Here is a 19,714-nt window from a genome sequence, read left to right on the forward strand (position 1 = left end):
GAAACAAACACTGCCTATGAAATATAACAACTTAATCATAAAAACCTGATTACGACTTAAATTTACAAGAATGTCAGTGCTAAGAATTATTTCCCGGGATCTCACTAGTGTACATGATAGTCATATGAATACACCTGTGTGGATATATCGCTGGTATCTAATTTAGAGAATAGATATATAGAGATTAGATCACATAGCCGAGTGTGATCTCAACTTTTCTACACACTCCCATGCCCCACACACCCAAAGACTTCTACTAATCCTTATAGATCCATTACTTTTCCTCCTCCCCTCTCCCAGAGTCTATTAAAATTTCTTTTCAAATACTAATGTAATGCGCTTTAGAAAATATTGAGTTAAACTTAATTGTTGTCATTTAGCTTTTAGATAGAGAACAAAGAAAGTCTTATTAAAAGTGTATTTTGGTATTCTTTGAAAATGGTAATAAGTACATTATCATTGAGTCCCTGAATATACATTATATAAAGTATTTTGTGAGGAATTCCCTATACAAATCAGTACTCGAAGAAATAAATGACTTCTCTGAATGAGAATAAACTGGGACATTTCAAAGTATCAATCAGTGAATCAAAGATGAATCGTAGCATTCTATAGAAAAAATGATCTTGATGTAATCTAGTCAACACCATTACATTTTTTTCTTATACCAGCTGATAGTGCTTTTAATTTTTTAATTTTTATTTAATTATTTTTATTAGTGAAACACCATGAGGTGCAGTTGTAGACTTACATACCTTTGTGCTTGGGTTTCAGTTATACAAGAATCAAGTACCCATATCTCCACCAGTGCCCATTCTCCACCACCAGGGAACCCAGTGACCCTCCCACCCCCCATCTCCCCCACTCCGTCCCACCTCAGGGCATTCCCTTTTGCTTTTTCTTTGTTTTAGGGTGTTGTGGTTTGCAATGAAGGTCAATACTATTACATTTTCAAAGAAGAACATAGGCCCCTATATGTTCAAGACACTACTACTGTCATGCGGTTCTTCCCAGCATGTACCCTGCTCCAAGCCAGCCCTTTGGAAATATGCTGGGAAGGACAACTGGATGTTCCTTTCCTCACACTGACCTGCAAGACTCTTGCTGATTCTCAGCCACATCAACTATTTCATTTGTTGCCTGATATCACCTTCTGTCCTTTATTTTTTTTAAATATTTGATTTGTTTCTGGTATATAAAGAAAAAAATTAAATGGACGAATAAAACAAAAGCAAAATCAAACCTTTACACTCTGACATCAAAATCGTCCTTATCGGAGGGGATTTAAATGACTGAAATGGGTAGGGGAATGTTGTTAGTTGGTTGTGGACAGTAGCTGGATATTTGACAGTGCATGGAGAATGAATACAGAGTTGCTGAGATGAGGAACCCTGTACTTGAAGTGAATACAGTTTGTAAACTAGTCATCACAATTATATGTCCATATGAAATTTATCTACATATGCTTTGTGCCTTCCTTGCATGTATGTGTTATGCATTCCTTTTTCAGGGCCTCAGAAATGTATCTGAGGGCACTCGGAAAATAGTTGAGCCCCAAGTATGGGGAGAGAAATAGTAAATAACTGGAGGAGGAAGAAATATGAGTTGGAGCTTAAGAGCTGTGTAAGAGGAATATATAGATATGTATGTGTGTGTAAATACACATATATATGTATAAATATATATAAGGGCTGGAGCCATAGCACAGTGGGTAAGACATTTGCCTTGCATGCGGCCAACCTGGGTTCGATTGCTCTGCTCCTCTCAGAGAGCCCGGCAAGCTACTGAGAGTAACCCTCCCTCATGGCAAAGCCTGGCAAGCTACCTGTGAATTATTCGACATGCCAAGAACAGTAACAACAAATCTCACCATAGGGATGTTTCTGGTGCCTGCTCGAGCAAATCAGTGGACAATGGGAGGACAGTGCTACAGTGCTATGGTTAATTCAAACGTTGTTTATGCAAAATTTGAAAGAATCAAATAAATATTCTATAAAACTGATTACACCTATTAAATTAATACAACTTTAAATAGTGTTTAGAAATTAAGTTGAAGAATTTGAAGGCTATAGAAAGATATTGACAATATATCAAGAAACACGTGGATTTTTGAGGAGCAAGAACACGTAGCTGTTGTCCTTTCTTAAGGTTATTTATTTTGTATTTAATAGAATATGCTTTCCCTGAGTTTTGTTAATAGCTTCCGTTTTTTAGAAAGCATCATAATAAATTATATTTTTTAAAAAAGTAAAAAAAGTTGTCTTTGTGAGTGGATTCTGTAGGTTTGGAACCTGGGAAGTATTTTCCTATGTAAGTTACATTAAACATGAGAATTATAACAGAAATACCATCTGCAGTACTATTCATAATAGCCAGAAGAAACTATGGTATACCTACACAATTGAATACTACACAGTTGTCAGGAAACTGACATCATGAAATTTGCTTATAAATGGATGTACAGGGAAGAATATCATGCTCAATGAAATCAGTCAGACGGAAAGGGGTATACTGATTGGATTACCCCATTTTTTGGATAAAAAAAACCAGAATATGAGACTAATACCCAAGGATAGCAGAAACACAGGCCAGGAGAATTGGTCAATGGTTGGACGCTTGCCACAAGTGCTGAAGGCGAGCATTTGGAATAAAGAAGGGACCGCTCTGACAATGATAGTTGGAAGTGATTACTCTGGGTGAGAACTGAGTCCTGAAAGTAGGTAAAGGAATAAAGGTGAGAATCTCTCACTCTCTGTATTACAATCCATAATGCCCAAAGGATGAGAGAGAGAGAGAGAGAGAGAGAGAGAGAGAGAGAGAGAGGTGCCTGCAATAGTGTAGAGTAAGCAGGCTGTCAGGTGGGGTTTGGGGTTGGGAGAGGGAGTGGTGGGAGAGAAACTGGGGACATTAGCAATGGAACAGTATACTAGTGGAGGATAGGTGTTAAAATATCCTATGATTGAAACTGAATCATGAAAAGGTTTGTAATATGTGTCTCCTGCAGATTCAATACAAAAATATGCTATTTAGTTTCTACCACCATGACTAACCTATGAATTTGCTGAAATTTATTTTTATCTCCTTGGCTGGCTCATTACATGGATGTCTGTGTGGTAAAACTTTTTCCATTTTATGCGGACTGAAGAGACAAAAATCATAGGGTTGGGACTTCTGGTGGAAGGAGAGAAGAGCACAAAACACCCTGTTGACCACACCTCAGCAGGGTCACCTAACTTGCGTGATGACAGACCTCCTTCACTGATTACTTCTGTTGTAATGTGGAAAAATGAAAAGACTTTGCAGGCTGTCAAGAGGTTGTCTCCTCCAGTTCTCACTATTTTCTTTTCGATTAGAATTGTTTAAAGATTATTTGAAAAATTTGGAGCTTAATGATTTGTTCTTATATATTTCCCCTACATGGTGTCAGTGGGCATTGATCCAGGAAGGCCAGCATGAAAAAGTTGAGGTGTATGTCTTAACCACCAATGCCAACACTACTGTAAGTATGGAATCCAAAGTACAATAGTAAAACTTCAAAATGTGTTTGTCAAGGAAATCGGTGGGAATGCAGGGAGAAATGTGTAATCTGTTGGTGGAAGGATGCAGACACTGGTGGTGTGATTAGAATTGGAGTATTGTATGACAAATCTCCATTATAAATGACTTTGAAAATCAAAATTGCCTAAATTTTAAAAAAAAGAGAAGTCAACTTATATCTATATTTCAAGAAAGCTTGTCTTAGCAAATTTTGGCAGGGAGATCATAGTTGGTAGAAAGAGGGAGAAAGAAAGGGAGATTTGATAGTTGGGAAGAGAAGCCTGGATATCATGGAAGAGATGAAAGCTGATCTTAGAAGATTTGGAGCCATCAGAGTTTAGTGAGTTAAATGGTGAGATCATTGCAGTTTAGATACTTAAAGAGTGAGATTGGTTTCAGTCATCAGCACTGTATATATAGAAAGAGTTCAAAGACCTCACAGATATTCAGGCTATAATATCTAACAAGGGAAGCGTTTTTTTCCTGAAGCAATATGTAAGGATAATATATTGCCAGGAAAATGATAAAAAGTTGATTCTCTTTTTCACAGATTAATACATTAGAGATGAAAACTTTTATACAAAGGAATCTATCATCTTGTCCTGTTGCTCTGTTTTCTTGTCTTCATTCCATTCTCCACCATGACCCTACCTAATCGGGGCTCGCCACATTTCTCAGCAGTATCACCACATAGCCTAAGAGCATGTGTTAACTGTTGGTAGCTCACACTCTCATGATTGCCCCCAAATCCAAGCCAGAGCCATCCTTCTGAAACCATGGATATTTGCTGAAGGCCCGTTCTTTCTTGAAGTGGCAGTCATGGTTTACCTCTTCATAATCATTGTGTTTACAAATTTAGATGAATGTCACTATACTAGTGACAGGGATTTTCCAAACTATGGTAAGCATAAACATTTCCCTTTCCCCCACGAATTTTGGGCTAGTTATTTTCTATCCACTGCTAATAATTTGTGATAATGAGGAAACAGAACTGAACTAAAAACAGGGACATTTGTCAATTTAGTGCCATGACTAATCAGTCTTAGTATAAGTATATATTTCTAGAAAAAAAAAAGCAGAAGAAAAGGAGTTGGTTTCTAGCAAAGAATCCCAAACCTCTGCCAAGAAATCCTTTGAAAATAAAAATTCTGACTATGTACTGAACATGATTGGCACTCAATGCCTCTTTTGCAGACCACAACACCCGAAAAGAGAGAGAGAAAAAAAGGGAATGCCCTGCCACAGAGGCAGGGTTGGATGGGGGGTATTGGTGTGGGAGGGATACTGGAATCCATGGTGGTGAAAAATGGGCACTGGCGGAAGAATGGGCATGTGATCATTGTATAATCGAAACCCAAGCACAAAAATTTGTAAATGTACAACTGTACATCATGGTGTTTCACTAATAAAAATTTAAAAAAAAATAAAGTAAAATTTTTTTTTGTCTGTGAGAGATCAGCAGATGGGAACCTGAGTGAAGGCAAAAGATTAAATTGGTTGACTTTTATTTTTCCTTGAGTGTATAAATTTGATTTTGGAGTCAATTTATATGAGAGTTCATCAAGACACAGAAATTTTTAGCGCTTCTCTTGTTTAAAAGTATAGTGATAGTCCATATCTCTATCTCTCATGATTTTTATTTCTGATAGTTTGACACAAAAGATACGTCAAAATCATAGATAAATGTAAATTATTTAAATACTTTTTTGATTATGTAAAATTACCTTATAGAATTACATTATAGAATTTCATAAATTTTAGGATTGTGCAGAATCAACGTGCATGTATCATATTACACTCACTACTGAAAGGCCTACTCTGTCATTCACCATTGTTCAGTTTTTCCACTTTGATTAAACTTTTCGATCTGGTAACTAAATAGTCTCATAGTTCTAAAGTTTGTTTTTATTGCTTTGAAAAGATCAAAATTATGCAATTTTCAACATTGGATGAAACTAGAGGATATCATGCATGTAAAGTTAGCCTTAAGGATATGAAGAGATACAGAGAGATTTTTCTCATATGTGGGATGTAAAGAAACACAGCAAGGTAGAAACAAAGGTTCAAGAGCAATGTAAGGGGAGAACTGATCCACACAATTGAGTCAGGGGATTGAGAGTGAGGGATTCTGGGGGATTGGGGGAGAGGGAGGGTTTATTCTTTGAGAGAATGAGGAGTGTCATGTTGGAATTATGTGTATTAGAAACCATTACTAATTGAATTATAAATCATAGAATATAAATAATGTTTTAGACGTTTGTCTGTCTCATTTTATTCTATTAATTTGTTTTCTCTATATGTCACGTATGCCTGAATTTGTAGGATGCCTATCTTTCTCTGCCTGGTTTTTGTCACTAAACATAATTTCCACATGTTATCCATGTTATATACAAATAATAAGAAGATTTCACTTCATACAACTGAGTAGTATTCCATTGCTTTACCACCTTTCATTTTCAAAATTTGTGGTTTAAAAGATACAAATACTGGTTTTAACAATGCTCTGGTGTTTTAAAATTTTTAGTTTAGTGAAGCTAAATAGATTTTACTGAAAAACACTCAGAAACTTGTGAAACAGGTGTGGGGTGGAATGAAATATTTGTTCAAGCGAGAACTGTCATTTAACAAAGCAAGCAAAGAGAGACATAGAGAAAGAGAGCACGGTATTTCTTCTAATGAGAACAAAAGCTTGAGGACCAAGCCTACTCTGGTAGTTTAGGAATAAGAACTGGGAGTGGTATGAACTTAACTTGTGCACTTTAGGGGAGGACTTGTGTGAAACTATTAGAAGTACTTTCAGGAGCATGATAAACTGGAGACTGCACTTGGAGTGAGGTGGGTAGAGAGTTCTTTGGGGAGATCCGAACTATGGAGAACAGTAATATTATAACATTAATGATAGTATCTTACCGTGGGATTCCAAAAAAATCTGTAACAGTGGCGTCAGAAATGATAACATCCTTAGGTATTTGGATTTCCTGTGGAAACAACAGGAAAGCTGAGTTTTTGCTCTGGATGCCTCCACCTGAAACAAGGTCAAGAAATCATGTATGAAAAATTCCAAGTTACATGGATCAAGGATTCTGATCCCAGTGGAAGGCTAACTTTCGGGTGGACAATTTCTACTGATGGCCTGATGTAGGTTCTGATCCTGGGATACGTAACAGAAAGGAGGTAGTGACAGGTATCCTCAGAAGTGAAGCCTCTGAGACAGAATTCATTCATGACAACTTATGGGTTATCAAAGTTTGCTCATGGCTGCTACCATTATAACATGCCATTCAATGGTTCTGTGGTTTCAATTTACTGTATCAATGTAAAGATGAAGTTTCTATATGGAAGGTAAAAATCTGAGGCCCTCAGGATAATGAATTATGGGGAGGGGGGAGCTGGAGTGATAGTACAGCAGGTAGGGCATTTGCCTTGCACACGGCATACCCAGGTTAGATTCCCAGCATCCTGTATGGTCCCCCCAAGCACCGTGAGGAGTAAGTCCTTAGTGCAGAGCCAGGAGTAACCACTGTGCATCGCCACATGTGACCCAAAAAAGCAAGAAAATGATGATCTGGGATTGATCCTTAGCATTGCAAACAGCATTATTTTTTAATTTTTATTTTCTTTCTTTCTTTCTTTCTTTCTTTCTTTCTTTCTTGCTTGCTTTTTTGTTTCCCTTAGCTTTAATGTCATGAAGGGATCTTCCCACATTTTTCTCCATATATCTTAAGAATTCAGGTATGATAGTGAGGTCTTTAATACATTTGATCTGACTTTGCGCCTGGCAATATAAAGAGGTCTGAGTTCATTTTCTTTGAATGTTGCTGTCCAGTTTTCCCAGCACCAGTTGCTGTAGAGACTTCCTAGCTCAACTTCATATTTCTTGAGAATTTATGAAAGATTAGGTAATAATAATCTGAGGGCCAGCTTCAAGATATTAGACTATATTCCATTGATCTGAGGCCTGTCTTTATCTGAATATCATGTTATTTGGATGACTACAACTTTGTAGTAGGGATTGAAGTTGGGGAAGGTGTTCCCTTCTTCTTTTTACCAAAGATTTCTTTAGCTCTTCATGGGAGTTTATGGTTCTGTATGAGTTTCAAGAGTGTTTAATCTATTTACTTGAAAAATGTTATGTGTATCCTTATAGAAAGTGCATTAAATCTTTATAGAGCTTTGGTGTCTGTTGCCATTTTGACAGTGTTAAACCTCTCAATCCATGAGCATGGGATGTGATTCCATTTCCTCATATACTCTCTTATTTGTGAAGTAGTGTTTTGTAGGTTTTTTTTTCCCTTTATTTTATTTTATTTTTTTAAAGTTGTAGATTCACAATTTTTTGTGTTTTGGTTTCAATTATACAATGATCAGATACCCATCCCTCCACCAGTGCCCATTTTCCACCACCATGGATAATATCCCTCCCACCCCCATCCCCCCATCCCCCCTGTCTCTGTGGCAGGGCACTCCCCTGTGTTCTCTCTCTCCTTTTGGGTGTTGTGGTCTGCAAAAGAGGCATTGAGTGGCAAACATGTTCAGTCCATAGTCTACTTTCGACATGCATCTCCCCTCCTGGGAGGATCCTCCAAACATACTTTATTTGGTGCTCCCTTCTCTATCTGAACTGCCCTTTTCTCTAGGATACCTGGCTGGCCTCTAAGTTATGGAGTAATCCTCCTGGTGCTGATCTCAGCTATTCTTGGGTATTAATATCATACTTTGTTACTTTATATACCCCAGATGAATGCAATCTTTCTATGTCTATCCCTCTCTTTCTGACTCATTTCGCTTAGCATGATACTTTCCATATTGTACCACTTGTATGTAAAGTTCATGACTTCATCTTTTCTAAGAGCTACATAGTACTCCATTGTGTAGATGTACCAAAGTTTCTTTAACCAGTCATCTGTTCTTGGGCATTCAGGTTTCTTCCAGTTTCTGGCTATTGTAAAGAGTGCTGCAATGAACAAACAAGTGCAGATGTCACTTCGACTATACATTTTTGCCTCTCTGGGATATATTCCCAGGAGTGGTATTGCTGGGTCAAATGGGAGCTCAATTTCTAATTTTTTGAGAATCGTCCATACTGTTTTCCAGAAGGGCTGAACCAGTGGACATTCCCACCAACAGTGAAGGAGTGTCCCTTTCTCGCCACATCCACGCCAGCATCGGTTGCTTTTTTTCTTTTGAATGTGGGCCAGTCTCTGAGGTGTGAGATGGTATCTCATTGTGGTTTTGATCTGCATCTCCCTGATGATTAATGATGTAGAGCATTTTCTCATGTGCTTTTTTGCCATTCGGATTTCTTCTTTGGGAAAGTTTCTGTTCATTTCATTGCCCCATTTTTGGATGGGGTTGGATGTTTTCTTCTTGTGGAGTTTAACCAGTATTCTGTATATCCTGGATATCAACCCCTTGTCAGATGTGTATTCGGTGAATATCCTTTCCCATTCTGTAGACTGTCTTTGTATTTTGGTCACTGTTTCTTTGGAGGTGCAGAAGCTTCTTAGTTTAAGATAGTCCCATTTATCTATCTCTGTTTTCACTTGCTCAGCCAGTGGCGTGGCATCTTTGAAGATACCATTAGCTTCAATGTCATGGAGGGTTTTGCCAACTTTATCTTCAATGTACCTTATGGTTTCTGGTCTGATGTTGAGGTCCTTAATCCATTTTGATCTTACTTTTGTACATGGTGTTAGGCAGAGTTCTGAGCCTATTTTTTTGCATGTAGCCATCCAGTGATGCCAACACAATTTATTAAAGAGGCTTTCCTTACTCCACTTCACATTACTTGCACCTTTATCAAAGATTAGATGAGCATATGATTGAGGAGAGATGTCAGTGTATTCAACCCTGTTCCATTGGTCTGCAGTTCTGCCTTTGTTCCAGTACCATGCTGTTTTAATTATTACTGCTTTGTAGTACAGTTTGAAGTTCGGGAGGTTGATTCCTCCCATTTTCTTTTTCCCAAGAATTGCTTTAGCTATTCGTGGGGGCTTAGTGTTCCATATAAATTTCAAGAGTGTTTGCTCCATTTCTTTGAAGAATGTCATGGGTATCCTTATAGGGATTGCATTGAATTTATACAATGCTTTCGGTAGTATTGCCATTTTGACAATGTTAAGTCTCCCGACCCATGAGCAGGGGATATCTTTCCATTTCCTCATGTCCTCTTTTATTTCCTGAAGTAGCGTTTTGTAGTTTTCTTTGTACAGGTCCTTTACTTCCTTAGTTAAGCTGATTCCTAGGTACTTGATTTTCTGGGGCACAATTGTGAATGGGATTGTTTTTTTCATGTTGCTTTCTTCTCTCTCACTGTTTGCGTATAGGAAAGCCATGGACTTTTGGGTATTGATTTTATAACCTGCAACTTTACTATACGAGTCTATTGTTTCTAGGAGTTTTTTGGTGGAAGTTATTGGGTTCTCTAAGTAGAGTATCATATCATCTGTGAATAGTGAGAGCTTGATTTCTTCCTTTCCTACCTGAATGCCCTTAATATCTTTTTCCTGCCTAATCGCTATTGCAAGTACTTCCAGTACTATATTGAACAGCAGTGGAGATAGTGGGCATCCCTGTCTCGTCCCTGATCTTAGAGGGAAGGCTCTCAGATTTTCCCCATTGAGGATGATGCTTGCTGTAGGCTTGTGGTAGATGGCTTTAATTATGTTGAGGAAGGTCCCCTCTATACCCATTTTGGCTAGGGTTTTCATCATAAAGGGGTGCTGGATCTTATCAAATGCTTTCTCTGCATCTATTGATATGATCATATGCTTTTTATCTTTTCTTTTGTTGATATGGTGGATTATGTTGATTGATTTCCGAATGTTAAAACATCCTTGCATCCCTGGGATGAATCCTACTTGGTCATGGTGTATGATCTTTTTGATGAGTAGTTGGATTCTATTTGCTAGTAGTTTGTTGAGGATCTTTGCATCTGTGTTCATCGGGTATATTGGCCTGTAATTCTCTTTCTTTGTGGTATCTCTGTCTGCTTTTGGTATCAGTGTGATATTTGCTTCGTAGAAACTGTTCGGAAGTGTTTTTGATATTTCAATTTCGTGGAAAAGCTTAAAGAGCATCGGGAGTAAGTCCTCTTTAAAGATTTGGAAGAATTCACTAGTGAATCCATCCGGGCCAGGACTTTTGTGCTTGGGGAGACTTTTTATTCCCATTTCAATTTCCTTTATGGTGATAGGTCTGTTCAGGTATTCCAGGTCTTCTTGATTCAGCCTTGGGAGTCTGTAGGAGTCTAGGAATTTATCCATTTCCTCGAGGTTTTGATGTTCCGTGGCATAAAGCTTCTCAAAGTACTCCCTGAGGATCCTCTGAATTTCTGTGGTTTCTGTTGTAATGACCCCCTTTTCGTTTCTGATTCGGTTTATTAGGGTTTTCTCTCTCCCTTTCTTTGTGAGTTTTGCTAGAGGCTTATCGATCTTGTTAATTTTCTCGAAGAACCAGCTTTTGGTTTCATTGATCTTTCGGATTGTTTTTTGGGTTTCCATCTCGTTAATCTCTGCTCTCAGTTTTATTATTTCCTTTCTCCTGTTCGGGTTGTGCTCCTTTTTTTGGTCCTTCTCCAAGCTCTTAAGCTGTGAGGTTAGGTTACTTATGTGTGCTCGCTCCTCCTTCCTGTGGAATGCTTGTAGAGCTATAAACTTTCCTCTTAACACAGCCTTTGCTGTGTCCCATAAGTTTTGGTAACTCGTGTTCTCATTTTCATTCGTTTCTAGGAATCTTTTGATTTCCTCTTTGATTTCCTGTCTAATCCACTCGTTGTTCAATAGTGCGCTGTTTAATTTCCAGGTGTTTGATTTAGTTTTCTGTTTTTGTGTGTGATTTACTTCTAATTTCAGCGCATTATGGTCTGAGAAGATTGTTGATACAATCTCTACCTTCTTAATTTTATGGAGGCATGTTTTGTGGCTCAGCATGTGGTCTATCTTGGAGAATGTTCCATGTAGGCTTGAGAAGAATGTGTATTCAGCTTTTCGTGGATGAAGTGTCCTGTATATATCTACTAAGTCCCTTTCTTCCATTGTTTCCCTCAAATGAAGTATGTCCTTGCTAAGCTTGAGTCTGGTTGATCTATCAAGAGGTGACAAAGCAGTGTTGAAGTCTCCCACTAGTATTGTGTTGCTATTGATGTCGTTTTCCAAATCTATGAGTAGTTGTTTTAAGTACTTTGCTGGTCTCTCATTAGGTGCATATACATTTATTATTGTAAGTTCTTCCTGTTGTACAGATCCTCTGATCAATAAGAAATGGCCTTCACTGTCTCTTATGACCTTCCTCACTCTGAAATCGATGTGGTCTGATATAAGGATGGCTACCCGAGCTTTTTTATGGGAGCTGTTTGCCTGTAGGATTGTTTTCCAGCCTTTGACTCTGAGTCTGTGTTTGCTTTGACTATTGAGATGCGTTTCTTGCAGGCAGCAGAATGTTGGGTTCAATTTTCTAATCCATCCTGCCACTCTATGTCTTTTAATTGGTGCGTTTAGCCCATTGACATTGAGAGAGATTATTGTTATGGGATTTTGTCCCATTGTTCTGTTAAAGTTTGGTGTATTTGAGAGGCCTTTCTTGCCTTAAAGTAGCCCATTTAGTTGTTCTTGTAACCATGGTTTTGAGTCTATGAAGTTCCTGAGCTGTTGTTTGTCTGTGAAACTGTGTGTTGTTCCTTCTATTATGAATGAGAGTCTTGCTGGGAAAAGTATTTTTGGGGAGGCATTTATTTCATTGAGTTTTTTTACTATGTCCCACCACTGTTTTCGGGCCATGAGGGTTTCATCAGAAAAATCAGCTGTGAATTTTAAGGATGCTCCTTTGTAAGAGATTTCTTTCTTCGATCTTGCTGCTTTCAGAATTTTGTCTCTGTCTAAGGTTTTGGTCATTTTGATCAGAATGTGTCTTGGGGTATTTTTATTCGGATTTCTTCTAGCTGGTACCCTTCGGGCCTCCTGAATGTGGTCACAAGTTTTCTTCAGCTCTGGAAATGTTGCAGCAATGATTTCTTTGACAGTTTCTTCTTCATCGAGGTTTTCTTCCTTTCCCTCTGGGACTCCAATAATTCTTATGTTACCCCTCTTGGCTTCATCCCGATCTTCTCTTGCCATCTGTTCCCGAATTGTGAGTCTCTTTTCCATTTTCTGCTCTTTTCTGGAGAGTCTCTGAACTTCATCTTCGAGCTCACTGATTCTGTTCTCAGCCGCTCTTACTCTGCTGCTGAGGCCTTCTACTGAGCTTTTCAATTCGCCTACGAGATTTTTCAGGTCTGACATTTCTGATTGCATTTTCTTCATTTCTGCCTTTAGATCCTCTTGTCTTCTATTGGTATTGTTTTCCATTGTTTCCTTTAATTCCCTAAGCATCCTAAGTAGCTCCCTTCTGAATTCCTTGTCAGAGAGGTTGTCTAACACTACAATACTGTTGGTGTCATCTGGGCTCGACTCTTCAATATGAAAGTTTGGTGGGCTTTTGCGTTGCTTTACCATTGTGAGAGGTGTGGTTTAGTCCTTCACGTTCACTGTTACTATTCTGCTTGATATGCAGTGTGAGTTAAGATAGGCTTATGAGTTATTGGGTACTGTGTTTCTAGTGGCTGAGCTAAAATAGAGAAGTTTCCATCTAAGAAGTTAGCTTATGGTTCCTATGACATATGTAGTGGGAAAATATTTCACGGCCGCGTAAGCGGCCGCGACTCCGGAAAGAGTCCCTGGCACTGGGCGAGGAGTTGGGAAGGTCTCCTGTTTGGAATTGGAGCCGTTCAGCTTTGTTGCCCAGAGCTGGGCCTCTGTGCCCGTCCCACGCAGATCAGGGGTTGAAAACCGGCTGTCTAGGGGCTGTTTCTAGCTGCGCGTGCCCAGAAAGGGACCCATGCCCTTGGGGGCGGGCTGTACCTGTTGGAATTGCAGCCTTTCAGCTTTGTTGCCCAGAGCTGGGCCTCTGTGCCCGTCCCACGCAGATCAGGGGTTGAAAACCAGCTGTCTGGGGGCTGTTTCTAGATGCACATGCCCAGAAAGGGACCCAGGCCCTTGGGGGCAGGCTGTACCTGTTGGAATTGCAGCCGTTCAGCTTTGTTGCCCAGAGCTGGGCCTCTGTGCCCGTCAGGTTTTTTTTTTTTTTTTGGTATAGTTCCTTAACCTTTTTAGTTGATTCTATTATACTCTATTTTCTGAGGTATTATTGTGAATGGGATTGTTTTTCTCTATCTCTTTTTTCTCTTTCATTATTAATATATGGGAAAGCCATGTAGTACCAGATATTGATTTTGTAATATGCTACTTTACTAAACAAATCTATTGTTCCCAGGAGCTTTTTTGGAGATTCTTTGGGATTTTCTAAGTATAATATCATGTTATCTCCAAATAGTAAAAGCTTGAGTTCTTCCTTTTTTATATGGATGCCCTTGATATCTTTTTTTTTTTTTTACCAAAATCATATGGCAAGTACTTCAAGTACTATGAAGAATAGGAGTGCTGAGAGTGGGTAACTTGTTTTGTGCCTGATTGTATTCTGGAATTCTATTTCATTGATTTCTGCTCCAAGCCTTTGGTTTTTCCCCGTTGAGAATAATACTTGCTGTGGGTTTGTGGTAATTTGCTTTGACTAGATTGAGGAAACTACTTTCAACTCCCATTTTGTTGAGAGTTTTTCATCATGAATGGGTGCTGGATCTAATCAAATGCTTTATCTACATCTATTGATATGATCATATGACTTTTATCTTTATTTTATTGAGATGGTGTATTCTGTTGATTGACTAGAGAATGTTAAGCCATCCTTGCATCCCCAAGCTAAACCTACTTGGTCATAGTGTGTGATCTTTTGTTGAGTTTCTAGATTCTCTTTGCTGGTATTTTCTTGAAAATTTTTGTATCTGTATTCACAAAGGAAAAAGGTCTGCAATTTTCTGTTTTTGTGGTGTCTCTGTCGATTTGAGTATTAGGGTGATCTTTGCCTCATAGAAACTATTTGGGAGTATTTTTGTTTCTTCAATTTCCTGGAAAATCTTAAAAATGTTGGAAGCAGTTCCTCTTTAAAGGTTTGAAATAGTTCACTATTGAATCCATCTGGGCCCTGGATTCTGTTTGGGGGTATAATTTTGACCATCATTTCAATTTCCTTGGTAGTGATAGGTTCAAGTATTCCAAATCTTCTTGGTTCAGCCTTGGGAGGTAATTGGAATCCAATAATTTATCAATTTATTCAAGATTCTCTCATTTCCTGCTGCAAAGATTCTCAAAATAATCTCTGATGATCCTATGGATTTCTGTACTTTCTATTAGGATACTCCCCTTTGCATTTCTGATTTGATTTATTAGAATTCTTTCTCTTTGTTTCTTTGAGAGGCTTCTCATGGTTTATTGATCTTATTTATTTTCTCAAAGAACCAGTTTTTGTTCTTATTGGTCTTCTGGATTGTATTTTGGGATTCTAGCTCATTGATATCTGGTACAAGTTTTATTATTTCCTTCCTCCAGCCTAGTTTGGACTACTTTTGTTGGTTATTTTCCAAAATCTTTTTTTTTTTATTTTTTTATTTATTTTTTTTTATTTATTTATTGAATCACTGTGGGAAAGGTTACAAAGCTTTCAGGTTTAGGTCTCAGTCATGCAAATATCAAACACATTTCCCTTTACCAATACTTATTTTTTACCATGAAGAACCCCAATAAAACCCCACCCCCCACCCCTCCCCGTCCCTGTGAGGCAGATGAATTCTAGTTAACACTCTATCTGCTTTGATTAGATTCATTGTTTCAATAAAAGATTCACCACTATTATTTAGAGTTTACATCCCCCCCCCCAATCAGACATGCTGAAAAAGCATTGTGAAGTGATTTGCTTTCTACAGCTGGCTTCAAGAATTAAATGTTGGTTTTGGATTTCTGCTATTTTACCTATTGACCCTGGAAGTATTTCTACTGAAAGTCAGATAGTTAAGAAATTGGTTTCTGTGTTCTGGAGTCGTGGCCGTGCTGGAGAGCCGCTCGCGGGGGGCAACCGGTGGCCTCGGTAGGGCGTGAAGGGCGGAGCAAAACGCCCCCCTTCCCATGAGGTTTTAGTCGCCCCCACACTCCCGGCTCATACCTGCTGTCCACAAGGCTCCCATGTGGCCGCCATCATTTTTTCCAGAGAGGAGAGGGCGAATGGGGCAACACCCTTTCCCCTCCGGCAGACTTGATGGGCTGGATCAACGCATAGTCTGTTCACTTTTCTGCTCCAAGTTGCTGGGTTCTGCATTAAGTCCTTGTGCTTCTGGGGCCATGACCGTGCTGGAGAGCCGCTCGCGGGGGGCGACTGGTGACCTCGGTAGGGCGTGAAGGACGGACCGGAACGCCCCCCGACCCATGAGGTTTTAGTCGCCCCCACTCCCCCGGCTCATACCTGCTGTCCACAAGGCTCCCATGTGGCCGCCATCTTTCTTTCCAGAGGGAGCAGGGCAGAAGGGAGCAACACCCTTTCCTCTCTGGGCAGAAATGATTGCCTGGATTAACGCATAGTCCTTTCACTTTTCTGCTCCAAGCTGCTGGGTTCTGCATTAGGTCATTGTGCTTCTGGGGCTGTGGCCGTGCTGGAGAGCCGCTCGTGGGGGGCAACTGGTGGCCTCGGTAGGGCGTGAAGGGCGGACCGAAACGCCCCCCTTCCCATGAGGTTTTAGTCGCCCCCACACTCCCGGCTCATACCTGCTGTCCACAAGGCTCCCATGTGGCCGCCATCTTTCTTTCCAGAGAGGAGAGGGCGAATGGGCAACACCCTTTCCCCTCCAGCAGACTTGATGGCCTGGATCAATGCATAGTCCGTTCACTTTTCTGCTCCAAGCGGCTGGGTTCTGCATTAAGTCCTTGTGCTTCTGGGGCCGTGGCTGTGCTGGAGAGCCGCTCGTGGGGGGCAACTGGTGACCTCGGTAGGGCGTGAAGGACGGACCGGAATGCCCCCCTTCCCATGAGGTTTTAGTCGCCCCCACACCCCCGGCTCATACCTGCTGTCCACAAGGCTCCCATGTGGCTGCCATCTTTCTTTCCAGAGGGAGGAGGGCGGAAGGAAGCAACACCCTTTCCCCTCTGGGCAGAAATGATTGCCTGGATTAACGCATAGTCCTTTCACTTTTCTGCTCCAAGCTGCTGGGTTCTGCATTAAGCCCTTGTGCTTCTGGGACTGTGGCCGTGCTGGGGAGCCGCTCGTGGGGGGCAACTGTTGACCTCGGTAGGGCGTGAAGGACGGACCGGAACGCCCCCCTTCTCGTGAGGTTTTAGTCGCCCCCCCACACCCCCAGCTCATACCTGCTGTCCACAAGGCTCCCATGCGGCCGCCATCCTTCTTTCCAGAGAAGAGAGGGCGAATGGGGCAACACTCTTTCCCCTCTGGGCAGAAATGATGGCCTGGGTTAACTCATCGTCCGTTAACTTTTCTGCTCTAAGCTGCTGGGTTCTGCATTAAGTCCTTGTGTTTCTGGGGCTGTGGCCATGCTCCAAACTTAACTCTGATTTTCAGGGAGAGAGATTGGGTGGTTTACTTCTCATTGATCACTTTGTATATAGAGAGATGTCCACGCCGCCGCGCGGTTTTGAGAAAAAGTCCTCATTCCCGCATACTCGAGCTGTGTTTGTAGAGGCTTCTGGTCAGCAGGGTTCCATCTGGGGGAGGCGGGATGCGGCACCTACTCCATCTGGAACTTGCCGGTGGTCTCGGCTCTTTTTGGAACCTGTTTTTTCTTTTTTTTTTTTCCTCCGGGATCCCGCACCCTCCATGTGTTCCTTCTCTTATGCTGAACGCTTCAAAGATGGCGCTGGGGGGCAGGCTGTGGGCATGACTTCCGGGATCAGAGGTTACCTGGGAGGTGTAGTCCGGCAGATTTGAGGAAAAGTCCTCGTTTCCGCATACTCGAACTGTGTTTGTAGAGGATTCTGGTCACCGGATTCCATCTGGGGGGGGCGGGATGCGGCACCTACACCATCTGGAACTTGCCGGTGATCTCGGCTCTTTTTGGAACCTGTTTTTTCTTTTTTTTTTTTCCTCCGGGATCCCGCAACCTCCATGTGTTCCTTCTCTTATGCTGAACCTATTTTCCAAAACCTTGAGCTCTAATTTATTCAGGTAGGCCCTTTCTTTCTTCCTGATGAAATCTGGCAGAGCTATAATCTTTCCTCTTAACACTGCTTTTGCTGTGTCCCACAAGTTATGGTAGCTCGTGTCCTCATTCTCATTTGTTTATGGAAACTTTTTATTTCCTCTTTGATTTCTTCCCTAAGCCAACGGTTGTTCATTACTTCCCTTAAAGAAAATATTTCCTTGCTGAGCTTCAGTCTGTTTGATCTATCGAGAAGTGACAAAGAAGTGTTGAAATCTACTACTAGTATTGTGTTGCTATCAATGTTTTTCTATAAGTTTATTAGAAGTTGTTTTAACGTATTTTGCTGGTCTGTCATTAGGATCATATACATTGAGGAAGGTGAGTTCTTTCTGATGTACATATCCCATGATCATTAAGAAATGAACTTCACTGTCTCTGATAACCTTTAGCCTGAAGTCCATGTGGTCTGATACTAGTATGGCCACTCCAGCTTTGTGGAGGTGATATTTTCTTGAAAACTTGTTTCCCAGCCTTTTACCTTTAGCCCATGGGTGCTTTGATTGTTCAGACATGTTTCTTGCAGGAAGCAGAATGTTGGGTTCAGTTTTCTAATTCATCTTCCTATTCTGTGCCTCTGAATTGGCACATTTAGTCCATTGACATTGAGAGAGATTGTTGTTTTGGGGATTTGTGCTCTCTTTATGTAGAATTTTGGTACTTGTGGGGATTGTCTTACCTTAAAGTAGACCTATTCATTCTTCTTGCAACAAAAATATGGAATACTTTACAAGTTTGCATGTTATCTCTGTGCAAGGACCATGCTCATCATTGTATCATTTAAATTTTAGTATATGTGTTATCAAACCTAGTAGGAGTTAATTTTTCCATATTTTTCGCTTCTTATTACTTTGAGTGTTGTCCTTCATCACTCCTATGGCAGACAATGATTCCTAATCAAGGAATCTATTTCAAAGCAGCAAGAATAAATAGATTTAGAACTTTAATGTCCCAGAAATAAAAATATGGTTTTTACTATATTATCGTTTACCATACCCTAGGCATCAGTTTTACAAAATAATTCTTTTGGAAGATGGTATATGAGTTTGTTTAATGTTGTTCCCTGAATCCTTCATTAAGAACATTAAAATAGAGCCTTTTGCTGTTCTCACCTCAGTCCTGTGTACATCTCCAGGAAAAGGTGGATGGTGTTGTCTGCACTTTGACCACCTTGAATGTATGTAGGATTTTTCTCCTGAAGGATGAGGTGAGGATCATATTGATGATTTCATTCCACCTTATTACAAGTTCAACTTGAACGGAAGGTGAGACTCATGAGGCTCCTATAAAGGACAGAACAAAGGGTCTCAGTGAAGTTTAATGGCCAACTCACATTAACAACATAGATGACTCAAAGTAACCTGTGTGCATCTTTGTGTATAGTGAGTTTCATATCTACTGATAGTGATTCTCAGTCATGACACATGGGCAAAACAGACCTGTAATTAAAAATCTAGTTCTCTGAGCAGAGTGGGGTCTCTGAGGTGATTGAACAAGTGTGTAGTAATTTATTACTAAGCACATAAGTATTTTGAATGATGTGTACTTTTCGATCTAAAATTAATTCCAAATATGTCTAAAATGAGAGTGTCCTGACCTCGCACATGGCTTTCCTCACCGAGGCCCCTTGGAGGTGCCGGGGTGAATTTCCCTCACCGACCTGATTAAAGCCCCGGCAGCTGAAGACCTCTGCAACAAGCCATAGGTACGCTTAAGACCACCCTTCCCAAGCTTGAAGGAGCCTCATGCATGTAGGAACTGAAAGAGGAACCCAGATGTGCGGGACTGGGGGATGAGAACTCCATGGCTGCTCAGATCAAGACTGTGCCCCCTCCTTCCAGATCCCCCATCTTCTAATAATTAAGTGCTACAACCACGAACTGCCCCTGGATCCATGTAATGCCATTAATGGCCAACATCCTGAGACTGGATCTTATTTAGAAGACAGCAACTCTGATTGTCCAGTTCTCACTCTCAGAGGACCTGGTAGGCTTCTGTGAGTATTTTGCCCGCATGGCGGAGTCTTTGTTTCTGGTCACTGTTTCT

At 40.4% G+C, this 19,714-nt stretch overlaps 1 pseudogene; it reads right to left on the bottom strand.

Moving 5' to 3' along the window:
* Window positions 1-18,379: 18,379 nt before the first annotated feature.
* On the bottom strand, window positions 18,380-18,476 carry LOC130016093 (uncharacterized; annotated as a pseudogene).
* Window positions 18,477-19,714: the final 1,238 nt, after the last annotated feature.

The sequence above is a fragment of the Sorex fumeus genome, unplaced genomic scaffold (assembly GCF_029834395.1).
Source record: "Sorex fumeus unplaced genomic scaffold, SorFum_2.1 ptg000146l, whole genome shotgun sequence".
NCBI classification, from domain to species: domain Eukaryota; kingdom Metazoa; phylum Chordata; class Mammalia; order Eulipotyphla; family Soricidae; genus Sorex; species Sorex fumeus.